At 42.9% G+C, this 27,978-nt stretch overlaps 2 protein-coding genes across 3 annotated transcripts in view; one reads left to right on the forward strand and one right to left on the reverse strand.

The window, feature by feature from the left end:
* Window positions 1–27,978, reverse strand: part of CMSS1 (cms1 ribosomal small subunit homolog) — a 483,211-nt gene that overhangs the window by 387,352 nt on the left and 67,881 nt on the right. The window lies entirely within an intron of this gene.
* The window catches only part of FILIP1L (filamin A interacting protein 1 like), a 407,450-nt gene that overhangs the window by 325,783 nt on the left and 53,689 nt on the right, over window positions 1–27,978 (forward strand). Inside the window, exon 1 of one of the 2 annotated variants that reach the window (XM_077480194.1) lies at window positions 23,753–23,897. The exons of the other annotated variant lie outside the window; for it this stretch is intronic. The gene's annotated coding sequence lies outside the window, so the exon portion shown is untranslated. Of the gene's footprint in view, window positions 1–23,752; window positions 23,898–27,978 lie in introns of those variants that run through there. 2 annotated transcript variants of the gene reach the window in all.

The raw sequence follows: 27,978 nt of genomic DNA on the forward strand, positions 1-27,978 counted from the left end.
ATGAATGAATGGCCGCCCCCTCATCCCGGATCGCTTCTGAACGAAAACCGACCGCCACACCGCGGGAAGGCAGGGACGTACATGTACGCCCATATGCCTGCCCGTGCCATTCTGTCTACGTAAATCGTTGTGCGGCGGTCGGCAAGTGGTTAATATGTCTTAAGTTTGATGCGTCGGCCAACACGCAACCAAACAAACCCATTCTTCCGGGACATGAGGGAGATGGTGATGTCAGCGCGTCGCTTCGCCCCGAGCCGTTGAACATCTCCGCCTGAAAATGGTTGACCATCGACAATTCCCATCCAACCTGACTGAGCTTGAGAGGATTTACAAAGAAGAATGGCAGAAAATCCCCCAATACAGGTGTCGCGTTATACCCCAAAAGACTTAGGGCTGTAATTGCTGCCAAAGATGCTTCAATGAAGTACTGAGTAAAGGATTTTAATACTTAAGTACATGTGATATCTTAGTTTTTTTTTTTTCTTTTTAATAAATTCACAGACATTTATAAAATCTTGTTTTTGCTCTGTCATTATGGGGTAAGGAGCATAGATTAATGAGGAAAAAAATTATTTAAACAACTGTATCAGGCTGCAACATAACAAAATGTAAAAAAGTAAAGGGGTCCTGAATACTTTACGAATGCACTGTATATTCACATCTGAGTAAAGTGCTGTACACGGCAATGAAGTCCCAGCCAACTCTAGGCATGATCTCTGAACACTACACATAGAACATCTCATTGTCTATAGAACCATATGATGTAATTTCAACTGGGACATTAAAAAATAAAAGCTTTTCACAGAGCTTTATCACAATGTACAGTTACAAGTAAATATATCACTATAAGTAGCAAATCTAAGAGGAGTGATGTAACGTCTCAGTTATGTATCATCTGTAAGCGATCACCAGAAGGACAATTTAAAGTACACAATTATTAAATTCAAGCTGGTTTCTATCAGTTAGTCATATAGAATTTTCATCTGGGCAGCTTGCCATCTGACATGTCGTACCCCTACAAGGGACCGGATTGCAGCATGCTACTAACATTTTAAGCACAATCATGCAACAAAATCACAGTTTTGCTGTGAATAATGGCACTGGCAGACAACGGAAGACATCCATCGGCATTAAGGCCAGGCTCAGATTTGTCTGGGAGCGAGTGTAAATAGCAGACCGAAGTGCACTCCTGTGACCCACAGGAGAAGTAGGGCCAAATGAGTTTTGGCCCTACTTCTCCTTTAAAGAGGAAGTAAACCCTAATGGGTTTACTTCCTCTTTCATTCCCTGCAAAGGCAAAACATAATGGACTACTATGCATCGCATAGTAGCCAATTATGTGTCACTTACCTGACACAGGAGCCAGCGAAGTCACTTCTGTCCCCTGTAGTCCGGCGCATCCATCTTCTCGGTGGGGTCTCGCAGCTCCGCCGCTGTCCTTCGGCGAAGCCGCGATGACGTCACTCCCGCGCATGCACACGGGAGCCGACACGTGCGGCAGCTCCGTCGTTGAAGATGTCGCGCTCAGCGCGCCTGCGCGCCACTGTCTACGGCGCATTCGCCGTAGACAGCGGTGCCTGTCTTCGGGCAAATATCTCCTAAACCGTATAGGTTTAGGAGATATTTCTTGGACCTACAGGTAAGCCTTAATCTAGGCTTACCTGTAGGTCAAAGTGTGTTGTACGGGTTTACAACCACTTTAACCACCTCAATACCAGATGCTTTCACACACAACCATCTCTACGGTTTACAGAGAACGATCCGAAAAAGAGAAAAAAAATCCAGCGAGCGACAAAATGTCTCGTTGAGGTCAGTGGTCAGAGGAGAATGGGCAGACTGGTCCAAGATGATAGAAAGGCAAAAGTACCTCAAATAACCACTCATTACAAACCAAGGTATGCAGAATACCATCTCTGAATGCACGACCCATCCAACCTTGAAGCAGATGGGCTTCAGCTGCATAAGACCATACAGGTTGCCACTCCTGTCAGCTAAGAACAGGAAACAGACTACAATTCACACAGGTTCACCAAAATTGGGCAATAGAAGATTGGAAAAACGTTGCCCGGTCTGACGAGTCTTGACTTCAGCTGCAACAGTCAGATGGTAGGTTCAGAGTTTGGCATAAACAACATGAAAGCATGGATCCATTTTGCCTTGTATCAAAGGTTCAGGCTGGTGGTGGTGGTATATTATTGTTGGGGATATTTCCTTGGCACACTTTGGGCCCTTTAGCATCAATTGAGCATTGTTTAAACACCGCCGCTACCTGAGTATTGTTGCTGACCATGACCATGTCCATCCCTTTATGACTACAGTGTACCCATTTTCTGACTGTACTCATTTTTTCTACTTCCAGCAGGATAATGCATCATGTCTCAAAGCTCAGATCATCTCAAACTGGTTTCTTGAACATGACAATGAGTTCACTGTACTCCAATGGCTTCCACAGTCACCAGATCTCAATCCATTAGAGCACCTTTGGGATGTGGTGGAACAGGAGATTTGCATCATGGATGTGTAGCCAGCAAATCTGCAGCAACTGCGTGATGCTATCATGTCAATATGGACCAAAATCTCTGAGGAATGTTTCAAACATCTTGTTAAATCTACTGTATGCCACGAAGAATTAAGGCAGTTCTGAAGGCGAAAGTACACCTTGCTAATACCAATCCAGTACTAGCAAGGTGTAACTAAAAAAAAGGGGCCAGGGATAAACAAAAACATTTCTCATAGGCTGCAACACATAAGGTGATGCAAATAATATACAGTGCCTTGAAAAAGTATTCCTTTTTCCACATTTTCCACATTTTGTTATGCTCTCCTTGCCCGACTTGTCAGTTTAGGTGGACAGCCATGTCTTCGTAGGTTTGCAGTTGTACCATACTCTTTCCATTTTTGGATGATGGATTGAACAGTGCTCTGTAAGATGTTCAAAGATTGGGATTTTTTTTATAACCTAACTTTGCATTAAACTTCTCCACAACTTTATCCCTGACCTGTCTGGTGTGCTCCTTGGCCTTCATGATGCCGTTTGTTCACTAAGGTTCTCTAACAAACCTCTGAGGGATTCACGGAGCAGCTGTATTTATACTGAGATTAAATAATAAAACTTTTTTTTAAATTGACTGTATTTACCAATTAGGTGACTTCTGAATGCAGTTGGTTCCACTAGATTTTAGTTAGGGGTATCAGAATAAAGGGGGCTGAATACAAATACACGCCACACTTTTCAGATAATAATTATTTGAAAAAAAAATTGAAAACCATTTACCATTTTCCTTTCCACTTCACAATTATGTGCCACTCTGTGTTGGTCTATCACATAAAATCCCAATAAAATACATTTACGTTTTTGGTTGTAACATGACAAAATGGGGAAAATGTCAAGGGGTGTGAATACGTTTTCAAGGCACTGTATACAGTATATATTTTTATCTGCTAAAAAAAAAAAAAAAAAAAAAACACACACCATGATCGACAAACCCCTTTCACACTGGGGCACTTTGCAGACGCTACAGAGCTAAAAATAGCGCCTGCAAAGCGACCTGAAACAGCCGCTGCTGTCTCTCTAATGTGAAACACACTGGAGCGGTGCGCTGGCAGGGTGCCAAAAAAAGTCCTACTAGCAGCGGCGCTTTGCAGATGGTTTTAACCCTTTTTCAGTCGCTAGCGGGGGTTAAACCTGCCCCGCTAGCATCCAAATAGTGCCGCTAAAACGACGGTAAAGCAGCGCTAAAAATGGCGCCGTTTTATCGTCGATGCTGCCCCTGTCCCAGCGTGAAAGGGGTCTTAGGGGATGCTATTCTGGTTAAGCTGCCCGCCTACCAACATGCAGGAAAAAGGTAATCAACTGAGAGTGGGGGCGGAGTTACCGTAACGAACTGTATAGAAACCCGAATCCGGTATTCTTATTGTCTATAGTAAACAGAGGGGATTGTTTAAATCTGCAAAACAAGTACAACCCTTTTTATTATGTTGTAGATCCGAGGGAGATCCCAGACTTCATACTGATCCATGTAGAAGACATAGATCTTGTACACAGATCTTGTTATAGGCATAGGGGAAACATGCACACTTTAAATTTATACACAGTTTAATGTAGAAAAAAAAAAAGCGTTACAAAAAGCAGAACACACTACCTCATCTCTATTTTGTAATGGAACAAAACAGACCAAACACATTTTTGGTTTAGCATAATAAATCCAGGCTTCAGCTGTCATTAAAATCTCTCCAGATTAAATAGAAGTGCAGTTATAGGATTAGTGTTCCCTATGAGCAAGAGCCATGTTTATTGAGGGCTCCCTATCCCAAGTCACAGCATTATTGGTTCATCGCTGCATCCAATCTGGAGAACAGGTACATACATCTGGAGAAGATTATTAGAGAAGCAACATGATAGCTTTACTTGGAAAAGGATGAAAAAAAAAAAGAAAATTGCAGGAATGCAAAGCTTGATATCTCCTACTGTAATATCCATATCATGTGGCTCATATTCAATCTCTGATGCTCCCCCACTTTACAAGCCAGTTACTAACTCATGCGTTTAGGAATATACAGGGCTGATGCCAAACATCAAAAAATTCATTTTTTTTTCCAAAGCTGCTAATGTTCTCCCATGGAGCAGATTAGAAGTGCTCACAACACCCTAAAAAGAATCAGGTGTGACATCTGTACCCTACGCCATGCGATCTAAGGAGAGCGTATCATTGCCACAGTCTTGTAATGCAAATTGAGTCTCTCCAAGGAGAAGGTTATATTGAGGAACTGTCCATCATTACAGGTGTCTAAAACATAACCACATGTGGAAAAACATTAGAAGTCTAATTACTGGAATGATGTGTGTACTATTACCTGTAATCCCTACCTTTCTTCTTCTACACAACGCAACCTTACAAACTGTCCCAGGAGCCACAATGTTCTCTCCAGCATTTTAGATGTAGTTCCCAAGCTGGCTCCTACAATGTGCTCTGTACCTGTCTGTAAACCTACTGCATGCTGCACTACCCGGGACCAAGGATCAGCTCCAGTTTGCTCTGAACTTGGGTTCAGACCAGAAAGAAGCTCCCATCCCCACACACTGCTGTCTATAAATCAACCATGGCCCATGGCATTCCCCAATCTGCAGCTGCACGTACGCAAAGAAGAAGCAGGGGTGCTTGTGTCCTTTGATTTCCCTTCTAAAAAATTTTTTCTTTGTCTGAATTTCTCACTTCCTGTTTCTCCTCAGTAAACTTCACACCATCATCCAAGCGGTGTTTAGTCAGCCAGAACAGCTTACTGAGGAGGAACAGGAAGTGAGAAATTCAGACAAAGAAAAAAACATTTAGAAGGGAAATCGAAGGAAAAAGTAAGCGAACCAACAATGCACTAGCTTAAAGGAACCTATTTAGAAAATAAAAAAACAAACCTTTACCATCCCTTTAACCAAATTTGTTGCTGTAAGAAAAGTCAAATCAGATGTGTAACAAAAAAAAAAAAATAAAACAAAAAAAAAAGGCAACATTTTCAACATCATGATCTTCCTTCTATCCCTAACCAACCACTCCATACCCCTACCACCAGTTTGATACACATTTGCAGTCTTTTTTTCTCATCCAGCGAGTACTTTTTTTGGTGGTGCTCAGTCCCACTTCCTAAATCCTTGTCTAGGCAAGGATGACATACTCTTAACCCACCTGCTACCTCTTGGAATATCACATCACACATCCCAGGAGTCTACAGAAGTCTGCAATCCATGATCTCACACATGCACAATAGAGGACCAGCTAAAAGTGATGAGGAAGTGACAGCTTACTCCTGAACACATGATGGTGGTATAGAAGGTTAGGAGCCTTGTGAAAAATAACCTGTGTGGAAGATGGGGCTGGACTTCATGGGCTTGTAAGCATGTGTTACATACAAGTGGCCAAGATTCTATGTTTTCAGGCAAACAGAAAGGTGGTAGATGTTTTACCTGTAAAATGCTTTCAATTTTTCTTTGATCACATCCCGAAATTTTCACAGCTCTACCACACAACACTGCCAGGCTGATGACCTGAAGTTTCTTACCACAGTTAGGCAGTCCAACTAGGTCACCTCCCTTGCCCCAAAACTGCGACTGGACAGTGAAGAGTCTAAAAGCAGACCATCCCTCTGCTTTCTCCTATCGGCATGTTCCTTGTCAGCTGAACTATATTCAGCACACCTGATTGGCCATTATTCCTGTCCCTTCCTCCTCTCTAAGTGCCTCTACACAAAGGATTGCTACAGACTGAAACAAAAAGATTTGGAAATGTCACTATTTGCATAAAAAAAAAGGAATGATCTTTTAAATGAGACTAATTTGCGATAATTGCTGTATTCCTAAATTTACTGGATTTTAGCTTTAAATTTAAATCATCTTATTGTGGCTAGAACATAGAGAACTAGGGTCATGGAACAATGGAGCATGTTAGTTAGTAGTATGCTGCTTTACTCTGTGCCAAGGATAGACACTGCAGGGCCTCATCTGCTAGATCTGCAAACAAAATGCTACCATAAGTCTGTCATCAGGACAAAATTAATGAATATATATTTTGTTGGAAGAGTGAGTTACAGCATTCTCACTAAATTCCTCAGGTGGAAGAATGAGGATTTACTAATTTCCTTTCCTAGTTTAATAGGACCATAGTTTTACATAAAAAGGGCCCTACTGTAGGGTTTATCCAGACAGGCGTCAACTGCTGAAGAAACGCCTGGCTGGTGCAGTGCCTTCCTCTGGAGATCTGTCCATCCTGACAAGGGGCCATTATGTAACGTCAAAAGCTCAGAATTACTGGAGGACTCAGAGGCAGACAGATTTTCTCTTTAGCAAGATAAACATTAAGGCATTTTGGATCTAACATTACATCAAAATGCCACTCACATGCACAGGGTAGCAGAGCCGATGCCAGTTCAGCATGTTTCCAGCTCAAAGTGTATTTTCGGGTATGGAAGATGTTGTTCTGTAGTATTGGTCAAAGAATCAGAATTAAGGATCCTGTAAATTAACAGCTAAATTCACTGTTTTGAGAAAAAAGCCTATGAAATCAAGGGGCCACTAGTAGGCATTAAAAAAAAAAAGCTGTGTAGCTTTGTAAAATGTTCTCTAATGTTATGGCCATACCCGTAGGTCATTTGGACTCCATTGGTTTTCACTTCTGGAATGCGGAGGGTGTCCTAGCACCAAGGCAGGACACGGGTATCGATAACTGGGAATTTTTTGGCCAGGCCTCTGGTGGGGACTTAGGCTTTAATCAATTAAGTTTTTAAGAGTGATGGCTTTCATCTTTCATATTTGTGAATATGCCTTTAAATAGAGATCCAAGGCTATGGAGGCAACGTGGCCAACCACTGGACGTGAAAAAATACTTAAGGCAAACATTTCATTTTTACTACTATAATTACTATTAAGCCTTGTACTTTTAAATAACATCATCTTCCGACACATTTGCCAGTAAAAATGTTTCCAGGGTGTCATCTATGAACATCTTTACTATTACGTAGTAAATAAATATTATATTGCAGGACTGCATGGCCGCACGTCTTTAAAAGATAAATTATTTTTAACAAATTCCAAATCTGAAAAGTCTAAAAAAAAAAAAACTTTCTGGGTTAGTAAAAGTTTGAGTGCTTTGCTCTTCTGTCCATCTCTGTAATTAGAAAATTCTGAAGTTCCCCTTCTTTACCAAAATCACTACACTCTTCTGTTTTTAAGTAACACAGCACAAAAACCCTATTATTAGTTGCTAGGGAAACAAAGCTTTGTTTAGTAGTGTAGGAGGCATAGCGGCGATGATTGCCTTCGTCTTCTTTGCAGTTGTGGCCATAGTTTTTTTTTTTTTTACTATTATTTCGAGGAATGACGAACATTACACACCAGGCTATAATCTTATAAAGTTTTCATTTCAATGTAAAAAAAAATTCCAGTTTAATGGCTAAACAGGGTTGTTCTCTGGTGTGTTCTGAATCTGGTCTTTCAGAGATTCTCAGAAATGTCTTTTAACCTTCTGCCTTTTCATTGTAGAGCAACAATAAAAAATAAAAATGTTCCACTTTTTCCTCTGTACAGCAACACCAGTCACAAGTGCCCAGGCTGGCATGCAATGCCTCTTTCACTGGCACCCACTGCTATTGGCTGCTGCCTTTCCTGCACTTCCTCCCACTAGTACAGGGGCAGTGGTCATAAGGTCTCAGCTATCCTTCTATCCTCCTTTAAATGGCTGGGCATAGGCACCTTGCCCACCGTGCAATTTTCAAATGAATTTGTGGGTGGTTCTCTGTATCGCCCATCTTGTACCCCCAGGACCAAATGCAGCCGCAATAACTCTTGTGCTTCAGATGATTAAGTTGGAACATGGGTGCAGGGGGGGGGGGGGGGGTACAGTGGTGGAATATGTTTGCAGGGGGTATAGTGGTGAACACATATGAAGGAACGGGATGTACAGTTTTAAACCATGCATGCAATGGTTGAATGGGTGTGCCGACTTTGGTGGTAGTGGAACAGGTGTACAGGGGTGGTGTAGTGGACAGATGTGCTGGCATTTACTGTATTGCAACAGGTATCTGTGGGGTAAAGTGTTTACGGAGGTATGCGGCGGGTACAGTTGTGGAAGAGGTGTATGGGGCATGTAGTAGTGGAACAGGTCTAAGGGGGATGCAATAGAAGAACAGCGTTTCGGGATTGCAGCAGTGGAAGAGAATTGCGGGAGATGCAAATGTGAACAGTGGTAGGAGAGGTGTGGGAAGTGCAAAAGTGAGTGTGGAAGAGGAGTGTACTGAGGAGATGTGAGAAAATGTTGGGCAACACCAAACACTAGGCTATCAAGAACAAAGCCTGGCACAGGGCCCACCAACCACTGACATTAGTAAAATCACTTTCCATTCAGTGTGTGGAGGGAGGCTGCCCACACCTTTCCTCCTCTCGTTTGAAGTCTGTAGCAGTTATAGCAGGTACGTAAATACTCTGAATTTCTGATGTGCAGTGTTTGGGGATGATTTGTGGTCTGAAGGTACGTGCGCGGAGGCCTAGCTGAAGTCTGAGGCTGGGTTCACACTTAATACAGATGCAGCTTACAGCGGGGTCCGGTTTGTCCCTGTTCTCTGTTGCAGGGATGAATCAGGCCTGAATCTTTGGCTGAATTCTGACCTCAAACGGAGCCAAACGCAAAGTACCCCCCCCCCCTGCAATCCGCTCCGCAGCCGCCCCAGAGAAGTGTGAATCGGCTCCATTGTGAACCGGCTCCATTGGGAGCCGGTTATAGTCTTCTGACATGTGAATTGGATGCTGGGAAAAACCGCATCCAATTCGTAGAAGTGTGAACCCAGCCTGAAAGTGCAAGAAAAGGAGCTGAAGGTGCAGGAATTGGCTCTGACCTGAGGACTAAAGGTGCAAAAATGAAGTCTGAGGTGATGGAATTGGGGCTTATCTAAGCTCTAAATATAAAACACTTTTTGTCTGACTGTTACTTGCCATTAGCGATACAACTATAAGTGCAACAATCGAAAACCGACTATATGACTATGACGAACTTGCATGCTGGTTGTACAGTGCTTTAAAAATAGCATTAAATATAGTAGAATTTGCTGTCCCTTGCTCTATAGTGTGAACCTTAGTTAATGGTCTTTTGGCCACATTTTTCACCAGTGTTTTTGTGATTTTTACTATTTCTGGTCATATGGAAGGGCAAAGGAATTAGGAAGTTTTGGTCATAGCAACCCATGCTTACACCATGCTATATGGAAGAAATTCGGTTTGGGTGGTTAACTGGAACTGAATTTAAGAGGAAAAAAAATCCACATCCGTACCATCCTATACCAAACTTTCTCCAACACCTACAATAAATAAAAATAGACACCTTAGTTCTCTAACAGACAGTGCGCTGGCTTTGTCTATACACGGTCACGGTCTTATTGGCAAACTGCACGAGCGCCTTTGAGTTGCACAGACAATTATAGGCTGTCCAATGATTAGCTCAAGGACTGATGTACAGAAAGGCCATAGAAATGCTCTTGTAGCCTTTTAGCCCTTGTACACACGGTCGGACATTCCGACAACAAAATCCAATGGATTTTTTCCTACGGATTTTGTCCGAAACTGGTGTTGCATACATACGGTCGGACAAAGTTGTCGGAAAATCCGATAGTTCGGAACGTGATGATGTTTGTACGTTATGACGGGACTACGTTCACCCTAGTAGCCAATAGCTTTGGTCTCGTAATTTGATCTGAGCATGCGTGGCACTTTGTCCGATCGGAATTCTCTACAAACAATCGGACAAAGTCCTATCGGATCATGCTGTCGGAAAATTTTATATCCAGCTCTCAAACTTTGTTGGTCGGACATTCCGACGGAAAAAGCACACACGGTCGGATTATCCGACAACACGGTCCGATCGGACATTTTCCGTCGGAATGTCTGACCGTGTGTACAAGGGCTTAGAGTTGTATGCATTTCTACAGATCTAATGATCCAATAGCATCCTCTAAAATGTACTTTAAATGAGATACATTTACCTTGAAGCTTTTTTATATGGCACTATACCAAAACCATACCTCTAATTTCATCCCACTGATTGGAATACTGGACTCCACTGATCCTCTTTTCAAGATGTCAATATCCTAGAAGCTCACATTTTTCCATTAGGACTGATTAAACTATTTTCCCCTAACGATATGAGTGTATGAAAAGTCATGTGAGGTTTGTTATACAAACTTATATTTTGTGTCTACCAATTCGGGAATGTTAAGCAACACTGCCACTGACCACCAATGTGTGTTAGCTGGGGGGTGTTCAGGAGATAATAGTGCTGCCTCTGACAGACATCAATGCCAGGGGGTTTTAGTGTGGTAACTGCCATCAAAAATGGGGGTTATTACTGCAGTCACTGGGAGGGTTATAATTGCTGCCACTAACATAAGTGCCTGTGGCAATTATTGTGGTCACGGACACCAATACTGGAGGTTATTATTGCGATCACTGACACTGGTGCAGGTTTTTTTTTTTATTGAGGTAGCTGACACCAATGCTGTAGGTTATTATTGTGGTCACTGATACCAATGCTGGGGCTTTTTTATTGTGCCAACTGACACCAGTGCTGGGAATTTTCCCTGCAGGCATTGGCACCAATGCTGGGGGTTATTATTGTCGTCCCTGACACTAATTGCTGGGGCTTTTTTATGGTGTCACCTGACACCAGTGGTGGGAATTTTCATTGCAGCCACTGGCACAAATACTAGGGGTTATTATTGTGGTCACTGACACAGGTGCTGTAGGTTATTATTGCGACCACTGACACCAATAATAACTCAAACTCTCTCTTTAGGGTGCATTGTAGTACGCTGCAGAACAGACATTTTCAGAAGTTGCTATTGTGCAGCCCTCTGTAAAGCCTCGTACACATGGGCCATTGGGTGACATCGGCTGGTTCAACAAAAAAACAGCTGACATGCAGTCTATGTGTAAGACAGCTGGAAAACAACCGTAGTATTCTTGTGGTGGGTGGGAGGTATCCCCCTGTCAGAACACAATAGAACTGCAGGGTAGATTGCTATACTAACATCGGGTTGTTAGTACAGCGGGTCCGACCAGAGCTGTCAGGTTCTTTTTGGTTCAACCGGGAAAAAAAAACGAGTGGTGTGTACTAGGCTTTAGTGTCACCTGAGACCTCTAATTTTCAAGTTGACTACCACTGCTATAGACAATAACATATTATTAACAAAGAAAGTTGTAAAATGCCTCAGCCTGGAGTATGTTGTACAAGATAAGATTCGAAAGTGGAAACACAAAGCTGATGTCAAAGTTATTTGCTGATAGCTGCCACTGAGTAGTTTTACTAGTAGGCTGGTCTACCTAATGCTTATGTGGTGAAGAAGGCACGTCTGTACTCTTACCCCCCCAACACATGACCCCATGTGTACTCCCTGTCCCAAGGTGACCTGAGGAATCCAACACATGAAGTATACAAGCTGGCACAATACGATGCAGATCCTTATTTAGGGCTTCTGGCTCCTTTAGTGGAAAAAACTGTAATAGTTTCCCATTTTCATCTATTTTGAGGAAAAGGAAGCATTATAACAGTCTCAACTGTTTTGTAAGGGGTTGTGACTGGCTGAATACACAGTTGTTACTTGTGATTTTGTCTGAAGATTATTCTATGTAGAATAGCAGTAATGAACGCAGAAAAAGAAACAGAAAATTATTTTAACCAACTATTCCTGTTTAGTGAGGGGAGCTGCTAGGGACTGTAAATGGTGGGGGTGGGGGGTTTCAATAAAAAAAATGTCTGTGAATGGTGGAGGAGAGCTGCCACAGACTGAAGTGTGGATATGAGGAAGAGCTGACACCTATTGTAGTGTGGATATGAGGAAGAGCTGCCACCTATTGTAGTGTGGATATGAGGAAGAGCTGCCACTGACTGTAATGTGGACATGAGGGAGAGCTGCCAAAGACCGTAATGTGGACACGAGGGAGAGCTGCCAAAGACCGTAATGTGGACACGAGGGAGAGCTGCCAAAGACCGTAATGTGGACATGAGGGAGAGCTGCCAAAGACCGTAATGTGGACACGAGGGAGAGCTGCCAAAGACCGTAATGTGGACATGAGGGAGAGCTGCCACAGACCGTAATGTGGACATGAGGGAGAGCTGCCACAGACCGTAATGTGGACATGAGGGAGAGCTGCCACAGACCGTAATGTGGACATGAGGGAGAGCTGCCAAAGACCGTAATGTGGACACGAGGGAGAGCTGCCAAAGACCGTAATGTGGACACGAGGGAGAGCTGCCAAAGACCGTAATGTGGACATGAGGGAGAGCTGCCAAAGACCGTAATGTGGACACGAGGGAGAGCTGCCAAAGACCGTAATGTGGACATGAGGGAGAGCTGCCAAAGACATGTATGTGGACATGAGGGAGAGCTGCCAAAAGACCGTAATGTGGACATGAGGGAGAGCTGCCAAAAACCGTAATGTGGACATGAGGGAGAGCTGCCACAGACCGTAATGTGGACATGAGGGAGAGCTGCCACAGGCCGTAATGTGGACATGAGGGAGAGCTGCCACAGGCCGTAATGTGGACATGAGGGAGAGCTGTCACAGGCCGTAATGTGGACATGAGGGAGAGCTGCCACAGACCGTAATGTGGACATGAGGGAGAGCTGCTACAGACCGTAACGTGGACATGAGGGAGAGCTGCCACAGACCGTAATGTGGACATGAGGGAGAGCTGCCACAGACCGTAATGTGGACATGAGGGAGAGCTGCCACTGATGCAGACTGTAATATGTATATGGGAGAGAGCTGTCAGGAAATGCATTGTGGAAGGTGGTGGGAGAGCTGTCAGAAAATGTAGTGTGTACTGAGTAGACTGGATAGTATTATCTGGCAGATAATGTATAGTGGATAGGGGGGTTGCAGCGAAGATGATGTAGAGCAGATGTTGATTGTAGGGATCTGCCATGGAATATTAAAGGTAGCTGGTTCATCTACAATGCCACTGATACTGGAGAAGTTACCAAAAACATAGTGGGGACAGTTGTCACAAACAGTGCAGACACTGAAACCCAGGGGTTGTGAGTGCTGCTAAGTTTCTGTAAGGGAAAAGTTACTATTTCTCTGTATATAACACTTGGTGTGGGGCAATAAATCATTCATCTCTTGTAAGCAGCTAAACAGGGTTAGTTGTCTTTTCCCTTGGGGATTTTTGCTATGCATGTTGTCTGCCATTTTTTGATGGCTGCATGCCAAAAATCCCTTCAGGAGAATGGTGTGAAACCTACTCCCCCTACCAATCTCTTAGGGGGTCTACAAGCTTACTGTACCCCTCTGAGTTCAGGAATGCTGTCTGCCTATACCTCCTTTGCGGGGAGGGCTGCTGCTGACCTGGGGATATGAAGTCAAAAATATTAACCTTCTGCCAGAATCCTAGTACTCTTCTACCTGTTCACATGGCCAATCATTCTGGAAGCAGGATGCATTGATAGTGTTTACAAGCATGCTACCTGTGATAGGTAAAGCTGTGTTCTATAGACACAATGGTTCCTACAGTCTCCTATGAAAGAAGCATAACTCAAACCTCAACCATCAGACATAATAAATATTTCACAATAAACGTGTGTGGAACAGATTAATATAATTTGTAAGGCTACGGCTACCTTACAATATCAAGTCAAGGTGGAATTATGCTTTAAACAGACTAGCAAGGAAATAGTAAAATGAAAAGACAGCCTTCGGAGTTACACAACACTTTTGGACTCGGGCCCTATCTCTGACCTTTGGCACTCAGTTAAATCTGTCCTTCAGAGCAGAACCAATAATCCCCCATGTAGATTTAACCTCCCATGCCACACAAATGTTAACGATTAACTCAACATAGTTGGTTTTCCATTTTACATAACACACGACTGAAATCAAATGCCTGCATGGTTTATCCAAGGTGACTGAACATTGAAAAATCACTTGCAACAGACAGACTAACTACAACACAGCCAATGGATGCAAAGGTGCATTCTTCCCATCATGGCTACTGCATGTCTACCTGAAGAGTGACCTAAGGACAAAAGAAAAAGCAAGGTGTCAATCTGCGGGGATGCTGAGCTGGGAGAACAATTACGTGACACAATGTAAAGAAAATGATTGTTGAGCAACTGCCTGTATTGGGGCTCTTGTACATGGGCATTCAAGTCCCTGCAATGTATGGTTCAGTGTATTTACCTCATGTGGACAGCCCAGGTGCTGTGTAGCCCAGGTGCTGTGTACACGTGGACAGCCCAGGTGCTGTGTACACGTGGACAGCCCAGGTGCTGTGTACACGTGGAAAGCCCAGGTGCTGTGTACACGTGGAAAGCCCAGGTGCTGTGTACACGTGGAAAGCCCAGGTGCTGTGTACACGTGGAAAGCCCAGGTGCTGTGTACACGTGGAAAGCCCAGGTGCTGTGTACACGTGGAAAGCCCAGGTGCTGTGTACACGTGGAAAGCCCAGGTGCTGTGTACACATGGACAGCCCAGGTGCTGTGTACACGTGGACAGCCCAGGTGCTGTGTACACGTGGAAAGCCCAGGTGCTGTGTACACGTGGAAAGCCCAGGTGCTGTGTACATCCGCCTGTACACATGAATGGCGGTGTGCGCCTGTATACACCTATGCGTTTGTAAAACACACATGAAGCATTTGGATGTATGCAAAAAATTAGAACAGACTATTTTTTTTTACATTCTCCCGCACACTATGTAATGTAAATACCCAGGTACGGCCATTCATATTTATGGATGATTCTATGCAGCGGCAGGGAAAAAACACCGGAATTTAGACTGCAAGGGCTCAGACACCCATGTGTAAGAAGCCTTAAACTAAGCTTAGCATAACTTTGGTACATATAATGTTGAGAATCAGTCAATTCATAGGAAAAATGCACCTTTTGGTCCTCTTCTGTACCAAACTTTTTTTACTGTCCTCTTCTGTACCAAACTCATTTTACTGTCATAAAATGGTATGCACCATTAAAAATTTTTAATTAAACACTTATGGCTATTTATGACCCCTGCATGTAGTAAAACAGATGGCTACTCCCTCTAGCAGCTCAAACAAGCAACAAAAATATGTTGGACTGAGGCCTGAGCAAATATAGGGCTCACAGCAACATCTACACACAACTGCACTGCAATACCTAATTTCACCTGTAGGCAGCAGACAAACTTGGAAAAAAAAGGGAATATGCCACTCTTAAGGTGTTTTTGAAGACAACTGCTCTATCCTTCTCCTCACATTACGGCATAAGAAAGTGACAAACATGTATACGGATACATGACATATGCTTGTTCTAGGCCATTGACAAACCAAGTGATACAATAAGGATGACACCACCAGAAGTTGCTCCCAGAAAAACAAATGAATGAAGGCAGCCCCCCCATGTCTAACCTGACCAGTTGCCTTTAGCCTTGTTTTTCCATGTTTGAAAAACTCATGTGACATTTACAGCGGTTCTAAAGTTAAAACATGTTTTGCCTTAATGAGAAGCTCCAGTCTGGGGGGCAAAAAAAAATGTAAAGTCAGCAGCTAAAAATACTGTAGTTGCTGACTTTTAACATAAGGACACTTACCTGTTCAAGGATCCAAAGATGTCGGCATACCCAGCCGATTCATCAATCAGCTTCCAATGCAGGCGTCAGTATCTTCACTAAGGGAAACTGGCAGTGAAGCATTCAGGCTTCACAGTCAGTTTCCTACTGCATATGTGCGAGTCACACCATCTTCCGAGACCTGTGTGTGTCCCAGAAGGCAACGGGGGCAATACTTGGTGATTGCTGCATCATTTTACTTGGATCCCACCAGTAAGTGGGAGCGGGTATCTGTCAAAACCAGGTACCAGCTCCCCCCAAAAAGTGCCAAATGTGGCAATGGAGGGAGCAGAGCTTCACTTTAATCAATTCCCCACATTGGGGTTAAAAATGCCCCAATACCTATTCTACCCACCTCCATCCCTACACACCTACCTGGCTCCTACCACAGCTCTAGTGCTTTATTGGCTTCAGCACCGCTCCTCTCACTCCCTGGTCTCACAGGACATGAGAATCTCAGAGAATTGGGAGCCATAGGCTCCTGCTGCTATCAATAAAACTCCTGTGAGGAGGAAGCAGGGTGTGGTTTACCATGCTGTGTGTGTCTATGGAGGCACACAGCCCAGCTTGAGAGGGAGAATGCATGGTTACCTTCATAGCACCCAGAGCAGGGAAAAGCAGACAGCAATGACAAGGGCCTGCCAGAAAAGGAGGTAAGGGACCCTTCTGTGCAGTATCATTGCACAGAGAAGGTAGGTACATCTTTTTTATTTTATCCTTTAGTGTCACTTTAAGGCTGTTTTAACACTGAAGAGTTTTTCAAGCGCTTTTATGTTAAAAGATAAATAAATAAAAAAAAGCCTGAAAAGCTCAAGAAAAATGCTTCCATTTAAAATCAATCACACTGGGGCAGTACGCTTCCATTGCAGTGTAAAATAAACCCTGCTTACGGCATCTTTGGAGTGTGTTTGGGGAGATAAAAAGAAAAAAACGCATTAAAAACACTTCTCCATTGAAATGAATGGGAACCGCCCCAAAAACGCCCCCACTAAGCATTTTTGGTGCAGTTTGAAGTATGTGATGCCCTCCTTCCTCATCACATGCCTGATGAAGGGGTCTTGCGTGGCTCCGAATCATTGCAATTGTTTTGTGATGTGATCTATCTGCAATAAAAACCTTTGGACAACAACTGAAGATTCATGGTGTGCTGGCGGATATGTACATTGACTTGATGTTTCCAGGTATACAGCTAGTAATCGCTTCAGCGCCCATTACTGATGAGCCTTGTTTCCAGGAAGGTGTGCAATAGGAATATAGACAAGACAAATTTACCTAAAGCTGAACTCTGAACAAGCAGCTACATACACATATGAAATATATTCTAACTGTTTTACATGTCAAAGGATTTGTACAGCCAACTTTATGATCCAGGTACCCCTGCCAGACAGCAAAGCCAAATCAACTATTTATACTGCAGCAGCAGCATAACTTGATCAAGAACATTGGTCAATATGCATAACCCCCCTTGTGTTCAATATCTTGGCTACTTTTGTGCTACTTACTTTTTTGTCCATGTATGGACCGATGTTTATTTGTACCACTATTTTTCTTCATAACTAAAAATACTTGAACAAGAACATTGGTCAAAAAACACCCCTACCTTCTGATTGGACAAAAAAGGAGGAGAACACTAACATCATCATGCTCTGCTTACTCTTCCTGTCTGCCGTATACATGTGTTGACAGTGAACATGCTGAGTTCCTAATTGGCTAGTACTATATCTCCCAATCGCAGTCCCGTGATATATACGCTAGACAATTCCACATTCTTTAGACCCCTTTCACACTGGGGCGCTTTGCAGGCGCTACAGCGTTAAAAATAGTGTCTGCAAAGCGCCCTGAAAGAGTCGCTCCTCACACTCCATTGTGAAAGCCCGAGGGCTTTCACACTGGAGCGGTGCGTTGGCAGGACGGTAAAAAAAAAAAAAAAAAAAAGTCCTGCTGGCAGCATCTTTGGAGTGGTGAGTATACCGCTCCTTCACCGCTCCTGCCCATTGAAATGAATGGGGCAGCGCAGCTATACCGTCGGCAAAGCGTCGCTGCAGCAGCGCTTTGCGGTGGTTTTAACTCTTTCTCGGCTGCTAGCGGGGGTAAAACCGACACGCTAGCGGCCGAAAACCGTGCAAAGACAACGGTAAAGCAGTGCTAAAAATAGTGCTGTTTTGCCGCCGGCGCCCGCATCGCCCCAGTGTGAGGGCCTTATATTCTTGTGATTTGTTATGAGAATCCCGAGAATGATTACAATGTGTACACCTTTAAGTTTACTATATGTGTAACAACGCTTCTATTCCATTCTGTTCTTTCATTTTAAACAAAACATTTTAAATAAAAGTTTAAAAATGAAAACAAACTACATTCATTGTCCCCCGTTCTCAGAGGTGCACACACTTCTCAGGAAAAAGTGTAAAAATGTTAGTACAGGTCTCTTTCGGCATTCTGCAAAAAAAAAAGAAAAGAAAAAAGAAAAGCCAAAATGTTGAACAAAAGAGAAATCGGTTTCATCTGGCCTTCCCATCATCACTTGAAGAATTGTTGTGTAGTTACATCATCAGGAAATAAAATACTATTCTCCTGGGAGCCCCCTCTACAGAAACAGAAAGTCACAGAATGAAATCCATATCCTTCCGAGTGCAGTGCTTCTCCTCTATAGGAAAAACTCATAAAAAGGAGCCTTTAAAGCTGAAGTTTAGCTAAAAAAAGAAAATACCTGCAATTTTAGTCATGTTTTGTCCTATGTGGGGTAGGAAGCTAGAGTATGCAGAAATCTTCACTGCAGGAATGCCTGTCCTCTTCCTCTCTCTGAACTTCCAGCACTGCATTGGTTAACAATTGTATGTCTTCGGGCAGAACAGCAGTCTACATGGTCCGAAGGGGACATATCCCCTCCTTCCTTATCCGAGAAAACTTCTTCCACTGATTACAGTGACTGTAACGATCAATGAGGGAGCGTCTAATCAGTCACAGCATACTCTCCCCATTGCAAATCATGTTATGAGCAGTGTAAGAAGTTTTCTCAATGGAGGAGGAAGGGGGGTACCCATCGGACCATCTGTACTGCTGTTCTATCTGAAGACCAGAAGCTGTTAACCATTACAGCGATGGAAGTTTGGAGACAATAAGAGGACCAGCATCCCTGCAGTGAAGATTTCTGCAGGATCCAGCTGCCTGCACAACATAGAACATACTGTATTTATTGATGTATAACATGCACCTTTTCACCCTGAAAATCTGTGCACATAGCATGTGCGTGTTATACGCCAGTACTTCAATTTTAGCTGCCTCGGAGGGGACAGGGGGGCGGGACGAGCGCCGTCAGATTACATAGAGTGAGAATCTTCTGTTTACTTGGCAGCCTCTGTAATAGGAAGTCCTGTCTCCTGGGAAGCCATTGGACCACTGTTCTGTCTATCATAGGAGATTCTCACTGTATGTAATGTCAGCGTTCATCCTGCCCCCTCCCTGTCCCCTCTAGGCTGCAGATGGGCATCGATCAGGCTGCAATGATGGCAATGGTGAGGCTGCAGCGTTGATGGCAATGGTGAGGCTGCTGCGTTGGTGGCAATGGTGAGGCTGCTGCGTTGGTGGCAATGGTGAGGCTGCTGCCTTTGGTGGCAATGATGAGGCTGCTGCCTTTGGTGGCAATGATGAGGCTGCTGCCTTTGGTGGCAATGATGAGGCTGCTGCCTTTGGTGGCAATGATGAGGCTGCTGCCTTTGGTGGCAATGATGAGGCTGATGCCTTTGGTGGCAATGATGAGGCTGATGCCTTTGGTGGCAATGATGAGGCTGATGCCTTTGGTGACAATGATGAGGCTGCTGCCTTTGGTGACAATGATGAGGCTGCTGCCTTTGGTGACAATGATGAGGCTGCTGCCTTTGGTGGCAATGATGAGGCTGCTGCCTTTGGTGGCAATGATGAGGCTGCTGCCTTTGGTGGCAATGATGAGGCTGCTGCCTTTGGTGGCAATGATGAGGCTGCTGCCTTTGGTGGCAATGATGAGGCTGCTGCCTTTGGTGGCAATGATGAGGCTGCTGCCTTTGGTGGCAATGATGAGGCTGCTGCCTTTGGTGGCAATGATGAGGCTGCTGCCTTTGGTGGCAATGATGAGGCTGCTGCCTTTGGTGGCAATGATGAGGCTGCTGCCTTTGGTGCATTTGGTGTCTTTGGTGCCTGTCCAAGTCTGGGGATCAGCAAGGAAGGATCGTGGTCTACCTGTTACCTACCCGCAATCAACGGGTTTGCCAACCCTCGCTGTACATAAATTTTTTTTTTTAGAATATCTATTCTTTAGTGATGTCGATTTTTATATGTAATAAAGTAGAAAGTGCATTTCAAACAGAAATCCCACTCAAAACACCAAAATATAATCATTTCCTATAGGGTTTTAAAGACAGTGGTATAGGAGGCAAGTTTCATTTTCTCCTCAATTGCTTCATGCATAACTTCTAGTCAAACCTAAACAAATAGTAATCAGGTCGATTTTCAACATTATCAATCAAATCTTCCCTTTGTTTTATGGAAGTTTGCCAATTTCACCATGTGCGGGCAAGACAGGATTTGAAATATGAAAAGGCAAACTAAGCCTTAAAGCTGGTATTTGCTCCCTTTGGTCTGCCAATTATATCATTGAAAGTGTTTAGTTATATCTGCTCAACAAGTGCAAAAACTACCTGTTCACGTTGCCAGAAATGTTGTGAGTTCATGATTTCCTGTGTTCTACAAGGAGGGGTTATGGAGATAGGGGGAGGAGAGATCAGAGGAGGTCTTCATTGGCCTACATCCGAGTAGGCAGGTCTGACAACATGTGCTTAGGAATTCAAAGCTGTGTTGTCAGGGCAAAGAGAAAAACAGGGGTAACAATATTTTTGGCACATCAATGGTTATTTTCTGTAGCTGTAATGTGTTTGGAAGAATGAACACTGGACTATGGATCAAAAAGGTTAGAAATGTATTTTCTACCTTTAAAAAGTTAAAACATGTATACATATTGCATGTATTGCAGAGAAGACAACTTTTTTTTGTGTGTGGGGGGCTCTGACATATGCTTTAAAGGGATTCTCAACAAGGCAGTAAAGAGCCTGGGACTCATTCAAGCCCACAAAAAAATTACATTTATTATTGCAGGAGATGCCCAAAATCTGACTTGTATCTTAGTGCAGACTTCTGGGAAAATGAGTAAGCCAATCACACAAGCAGGAAATTAAATTTTTGGGGATGTTCTGTACACCCCCTGTTTATATTCCATTCCATTTTACAGAAAATTACAGAGCTGCAGATTGTAACGGAAAGAGGATTTTTAATAGCATTCAATTAGAATATGACTTGTGTCGCAATTTTATACTCTATTATTTTTTCCCATTTGGTATTTGTCTCCCCACGAAAGTGGCATAACCGCTTGCCACCCATGCTATAGCCAAAATGCTACTCTACAGCACACCTTCGGACTCACAGATCAGGATAAAGGGCCAATCAAAGTGGCCTTTTACCATGTGATCAGCTGACAGCCAATGACAGCTGATTGCAAGTAAACACAACCTTGTTAGCCGGTAAAGCACAAGGTGAGAAAAAGAGAGCCACTAACCAGCTTGTGCTAGGGACATGTGCATTGATAATCAGGTCACTGATTATCAGTGCAGTCCCAACAGTGCCACCAATCAGTGCCCACCAGCTCATCCTCATCAGTGTCACCTCTCAGTGCTACATATTCGTGCCCATCAGTGCCGCCTCATCAGTGCCCCCTATCAGTGCCCCCTATCAGCGCAGCCTCAACAGCGCAGCCTCAACAGCGCAGCCTCAACAGCGCACATAAGTGAAGGAGAAAATTACCTGTTTGCAAAATTTTATAACAAACTATGAAAAATTTTAGTTTTTTTTCTACATTTTCAGCATTTTTTCATTTGTTCAGCAAGAAATAAAAAAGCCAGTGGTGATTAAATACCAATGATAGAAAGCTCTATTTGTGTGAAAAAAGTGATAAAAATGTCATTGGGGTACAGTGTTGCATGACCGCGCAATTGTCATTCAAAATGTGACAGCTCTGAAAGCTGAAAATTGGACTGGAAAGGAGGGGGGTAAAAGTGCCCAGGTCAGTCCTGCAAAGGCACTATTGGTCAAATCTAAAGTAATTTCGACATTCTGACAACTGTATGCAGTTGATACTATATACCAAAAATTTTAAAAATTGCTTACCATGACCCCAACCTTCAATGCTTCCGGGAGGCACTGGTGATATCCGTGTGTTCACTACTTCCTCAAAATTGCTGGAGTGCATTCTCATGGGATTTCATGCTTCTAAATCTGCAGGAAGATGTGGTGACATCATCCATACCTCCCAGAAGTGTTAGAGGCTGGGGGCCGAGGTATTTTTTTGGGGTGATCTATTTTCCAAGCCATTTGTGGCAGGGACTTTCAGGAAAGCAGACCTTCCATGAAAGATCCGCTTTCAGTTTTTATTTCTGTTTGTGTTTTTCTGTTCTGGAGACCCCATTCCCCCTCACTACTTGCCCAAGAGTCCCATCCTGGAGACCCCATTCCCCTCACTACTTGTCCTAGAGTCCCATCCCGGAGACCCCATTGACCTTACTACTTGTCCTAGAGTCTCGTCCTGGAGACCCCATTCCCCTCACTACTTGTCCTAGAGTCCCATCCTGGAGACCCCATTGACCTCACTACTTGTCCTAGAGTCTCGTCCTGGAGACCCCATTCCCTTCACTACTTGTCCCAGAGTCCCATCCTGGAAACCCCATTCCCCTCACTACTTCTCCTAGAGTTCCGTCCTAGAGACCCCATTCCCCTTACTACTTGTCCCAGAGTCCCATCCTGGAGACCCCATTCCCCTCACTACTTGTCCCAGAGTCCCGTCCTGGAGACCCCATTCCCCTCACTACTTGTCCCAGAGTCCTGTCCTGGATACCCCATTCCCCTTACTACTTATCCCAGAGTCCCGTTCTGGAGATCCCATTCCCCTCACTACTTGTCCTAGAGTCCCATCCTGGAGACCCCATTCCCCTCACTACTTGTCCTAGAGTCCTGTCCTGGAGACCCCATTGACCTCACTACTTGTTCCAGAGTCCCGTCCTGGAGTCCCCATTCCCCTCACTACTTCTCCTAGAGTCACAAAAACAGAAACTAAGGGAAAATCTTCTTAATGGGTATCACAGATTTAAAAAAAAACGTGACAGATGTGCTAACCCTTCCCCGCCCTATCTGCAACTTAAAAAAATATATATATATGTTTTGGTTGGCGTTAGCGTTTAATTTTGTTTCCCAACCTAAAAAAAAAAAAATATATACAGCTGCTATCTGATTTCTTCAAATGGCAGCTTTCACAAATGAGACCCATTGTTAATGCCTGCTAAAAAAGTGGCATAAACAGCGAATCACTCCGAATGACTTTATTATCGCTAACAAAGCTATAGTTGCCGTAATCCAAGCCTTCCGCGCATTCTTGTTCTGTCCTGAGCTGCGGAGACAAATGAAATATTTCACACAGTCTTGAACTTCAGCTGGAGCCAGAACACATTAATAAACGTTCAAAGTTCTGGCTAGCTTTAAAGTGCTGTAGTCAGACAGCAGCGTGCCTGTGCAGCAGAGCTCCTTATATGGCAGCCCAGTGACGTAATGCTCTATAGGCTTGGGACAAGCACACAGGCTATCTTTCATTGTTTGCCGTTTCTACTGGAATGCTCACATCTCATGCTTGGGAGAACTCTGCCTCTCCAGGAACATTGTCCCTCCATGGGACAGCAGCTGCTGCGACCGCGCTCCACAGCTGGACGACCCCAGGTAAGAGCCTGCCAGGGGGGCAGACACTGCAGCCAGACATTTTATCATTTACATAGATACTTATTTGCATCATATAGGTATAGAAGAAAAAAATAAGGCACTTAAAACTGTGTCAAACTATTGTACACATATGCACACATATGTATGTGGCTTTTGTATCAATGTGTGGTTTTTGTTTTGTTTTTTATATTTACTGAAAGCTACAAAAACTTTAATGAAGTATACAAACTTCTGTCTGAAGTTTAGCAGAACTTCAGGACAAACTTCAATGTACTCTACAACAGCAGTGAATAGTATGATCTACATTAAAATGAGACATAACTATAATAATAATAAATATATATATATATATATATATATATATATATATATATATATATATATATATATATTATTATTATATTTTCCTTATTTTAGCACCCAGTGTTTTATGTATATAGATATTTAGATCTCTCTCTATGAATATATAATTATAATATGTATTATCTATTTCTTTTTTTATACTGTATATGTCTTTTTTCTAGTTCAATAATTTTATTGCAAAAATGTAAAAAAAAAAAAAAACCAAATTTGCAATACAAAGAAAGCACCTAGTCCGCACACGAAGGGTGTATACGTCTTCTTTTAGCACCCACTGACACTAATGTATGTCTTAGGTGCTCACATCTGTATCGCTTTCTAATATATATATTATTAAATAAAACTATATACATACACATATATAGATATTCTAATGGTGGGCAGCACACTCAGGTAAAAGTAAGGATTGCCCAGGTGCACTCAAGGCAGGTACATACAAACAGTCCAGTGGTACTCAAGGGTCTTGCATCACCCATGAGTGCCTCTTCCACTGGACTGTTTGTGTTATTTATTTTATATATACATACATATATACATACACACACACATACATGTTGTAAAGCACTGCGCAAACTGTTAGCGCTATATAAATCCTGAATAATAATAATAATTTTATATATATATATATATATATATATATATATATATATATATATATATATAAATATATATATATATATATAAATCTTCCGCTGCCACTCATGTCAAGTTGACCACACCACTTTGCTGTTTCATGGATATAATACATTGGGGTTTATATACTGAAGCTGGAGAGTGCAAAACCAGGCTCACTTCTGCAAAGAAACCAATCAGCTTCCAGGTTTTATTGCCAAAACTTAATTGCACAAGCTGAGGTTAGAAGCCGATTGGCTACAATGCACTGCTGCACCAGATTCTGAGTTGTAGTAAATTTCCCCTATTATTTCCTATTGTCAATTCATATTACTTGAAGAAGTGGCCAGCGAGCTTCGAAAGCTTGCACTACAATCTTACTAGTTGGTCAATAAAAGGGTGTCACCCTAAATCCGACCTTCTCCTCCTCCTACTTCTAATATTTGGAGACCTGAAACTTAGAACATAAAACAGACTTAAGAAGGTATTGAGTTCTGACATATGGTAATGTCCTGTGCCGTGTTCTTGCACACGTATGTTAAAGAGCATGGAGAAGACGGAGGGTCTTGCTGGGGGGAAAGCAGCAGGCAGTCTGGCCCGGGGTCCTCAGAGGTTACAGGCATGATCCTCCAAGGATTCCGCAGCATTCTTCAGTCACATGTTTTTAACCTAAGCGTTCTTTCGCTAAACACAGATAAAATTTTCACCATGTCAGGTCAAAAAGTCTGACTGTGCTGGTAAAATAGAAGGGAGGTCAGCATTTCTCAGAAGTTCAGATTCCTGGACATGCCATGTGCACCGCATTAGGAAAACAAATATTGGCAGGGAAAAAATGTTGTGCTGGTAATATTCACACGGGACGGTCCTGCTGTGCGAGGAGGATCAGTGGTAGGATAGCCTGATGTATATATAACGTGCAACGCCTACAACTGATTGGAGCATCGCTGATAATTAGGTGACCGAGGGGTTGTAAAATATTAACTTTTGCAACTTCCTGTGCTGTGCATTCAGTATAGCAGCCAACATCAGAAAATAGTATTTCTCGGGACAATTTGATGCGTACCTAGTATATCGGTGCTATTCGTGGGCAACGCAAATCACAAAATGGTGTGTTTATGGACTGAATTTTTCTTCATTTTTATTGTGCCACTGTGGTTCTTTAAAAAAATATATATTTATATATATATATATATATATATATATATATATATATATATATATATATACATACATATATACACACACACAGTATATACATACCCCAAAAACCTACATCTGTTAAATCTGGTGTATATAACAAAAGACATTTCCAGGGACAAATCAAAGCTTGCTACTCTAGCAATCAGGGACCGCAAAAAAAAAATACACTTTAAAGTGTATGTAAATTCAAGTGCAAAAATGTAATGTATGGCAACATCCTTAGATATGTTGGCTGCATTCGTTTTCTTTTTTCACATTTGTTTCCTTTATTTTAACCTAATATTCTTGCCATTAACACCCCTCCTGTCCTAGAGTGACAACTGTACTCTGCAGTGTTGTCACCCCTAAGACAGGGAATGTGTTTGGACGACATAACAGTATGGGTTTGATTTACTAAAACTGGAGCATGCAAAATCAGAGGCAGTTTTGCTTAGAAACCAATCAGCTTCCAGGTTTTATTGTCAAAGATGAATTAAACAAGCTGTAGTTAGAAACTGATCGACTACCATGTACAGCTGCTCCAGATTCTGAGTGCACTCATTTTAGTAAACCAACCCCTATGTTAGGACTATATAACAACTCCCTTCCTGCTCCATAACAGCGGGAGGTGTTTTGTAGTCCACAAAAATAGCAGAGAACAATGTTATCTGATAACAGTCCAGAGACAGAGTACAGGAAGTTATCAGCTCACAAGATGTCTAGTTGGATTGCACTTGTCAAACAGATACAATGCACATTGTATTGTAACAGATCAAAAGAGAGCAAAAGATCAAAATTGGAGAAACTTATTGTTAGAATTTACATATACTTTAAGCAAAGTTTGAACAATCCTTGGAGTCGATGCTTTAAATTTTACTCTGGGGTTTATAAGAATGGGCAGTTCTTTTGTGGATCCTGACAGATCTTCCTATGCATGCTTGTTCTAAAGCAGTAGGTAATATGAATCATTCTGAAGTTACATTAGCATTGGTGTCCGTTGTAGGAAACATTCAGATTGCTGTCATTCAGGCACGTGTCTTCTTCAGAAAATGAGTGTTTGGAATGCAGTTATTGGATCTGTCCTGAGATTACAGGAAACATCTGAAAATGCAAATGTTGGTGCAATATGCTGTAGTCTATAGCAACCAAACTTACTGTAATCACAAAGTGTATGTACAATGTAACAATCAATTTCTCCAATTTGCTCCATTCTGGGCTGGTAACCATTGAAAGAGTCTTATTATATCTGTAAGGCAAGCGCAGAGTAGCTGTTCATCTAGCCAGAAATCTTGTGAACTTCTTGTACTCTCTGCCTCTGGACTACCATCAGTAAGCAGGGAGGTGGTACGTAGTCCTAACACGTTCCCGGTCCTAGAGCGACTATGCTGCTCAGTACAGTTGTTCCCGTAGGACAGGAAGTGAGTTATTGGCAGGATTAACAGATTAAATAAAGGAAAAAAAGTGGGGGAAAAAAGGAAAACAAATGCAGCCACCACATCTAAGGATCAGTAAATTGCAATACTATTAAGTTTTGTTCTTGGGTTTAGATACACTCGAAGGCTGGGTTCACACCTCCATGCGGAGAGGCTCACAGCAGGGGTCCACTACGCCCCTGTTCACCATATCAGGTCCAATTTCGGTCCGAATTCTTGGCTAAAATTGGACCTGAAATGGACCAGAAAACGCACAGGACTCTTGTACAATTCGCTACGCAGCCTTCCTGGAGCTGTGTGAACCGGCTCCATTGAGACATGCGCAAGCGGCATACATGCGAATTGGATGCGGAGGAAACCCAGACTAAGGCTACTTTCACGCGAAGGTGCTTTCCAGGCATTTAGCGTTAAAAATAGCGGCTTAAAAAAAGCCTCCCATGCCACCCTAGTGTGAAAGCCTGAGTGCCTCCACACAGTGGCGGTGAACTTGTGGGACA

Source organism: Lithobates pipiens, unplaced genomic scaffold (genome assembly GCF_037356315.1).
Source record: "Lithobates pipiens isolate NorthernLeopardFrog02 unplaced genomic scaffold, aLitPip1_a1.2 Scaffold_16, whole genome shotgun sequence".
In the NCBI taxonomy this organism is placed as follows: Eukaryota; Metazoa; Chordata; class Amphibia; order Anura; family Ranidae; genus Lithobates; species Lithobates pipiens.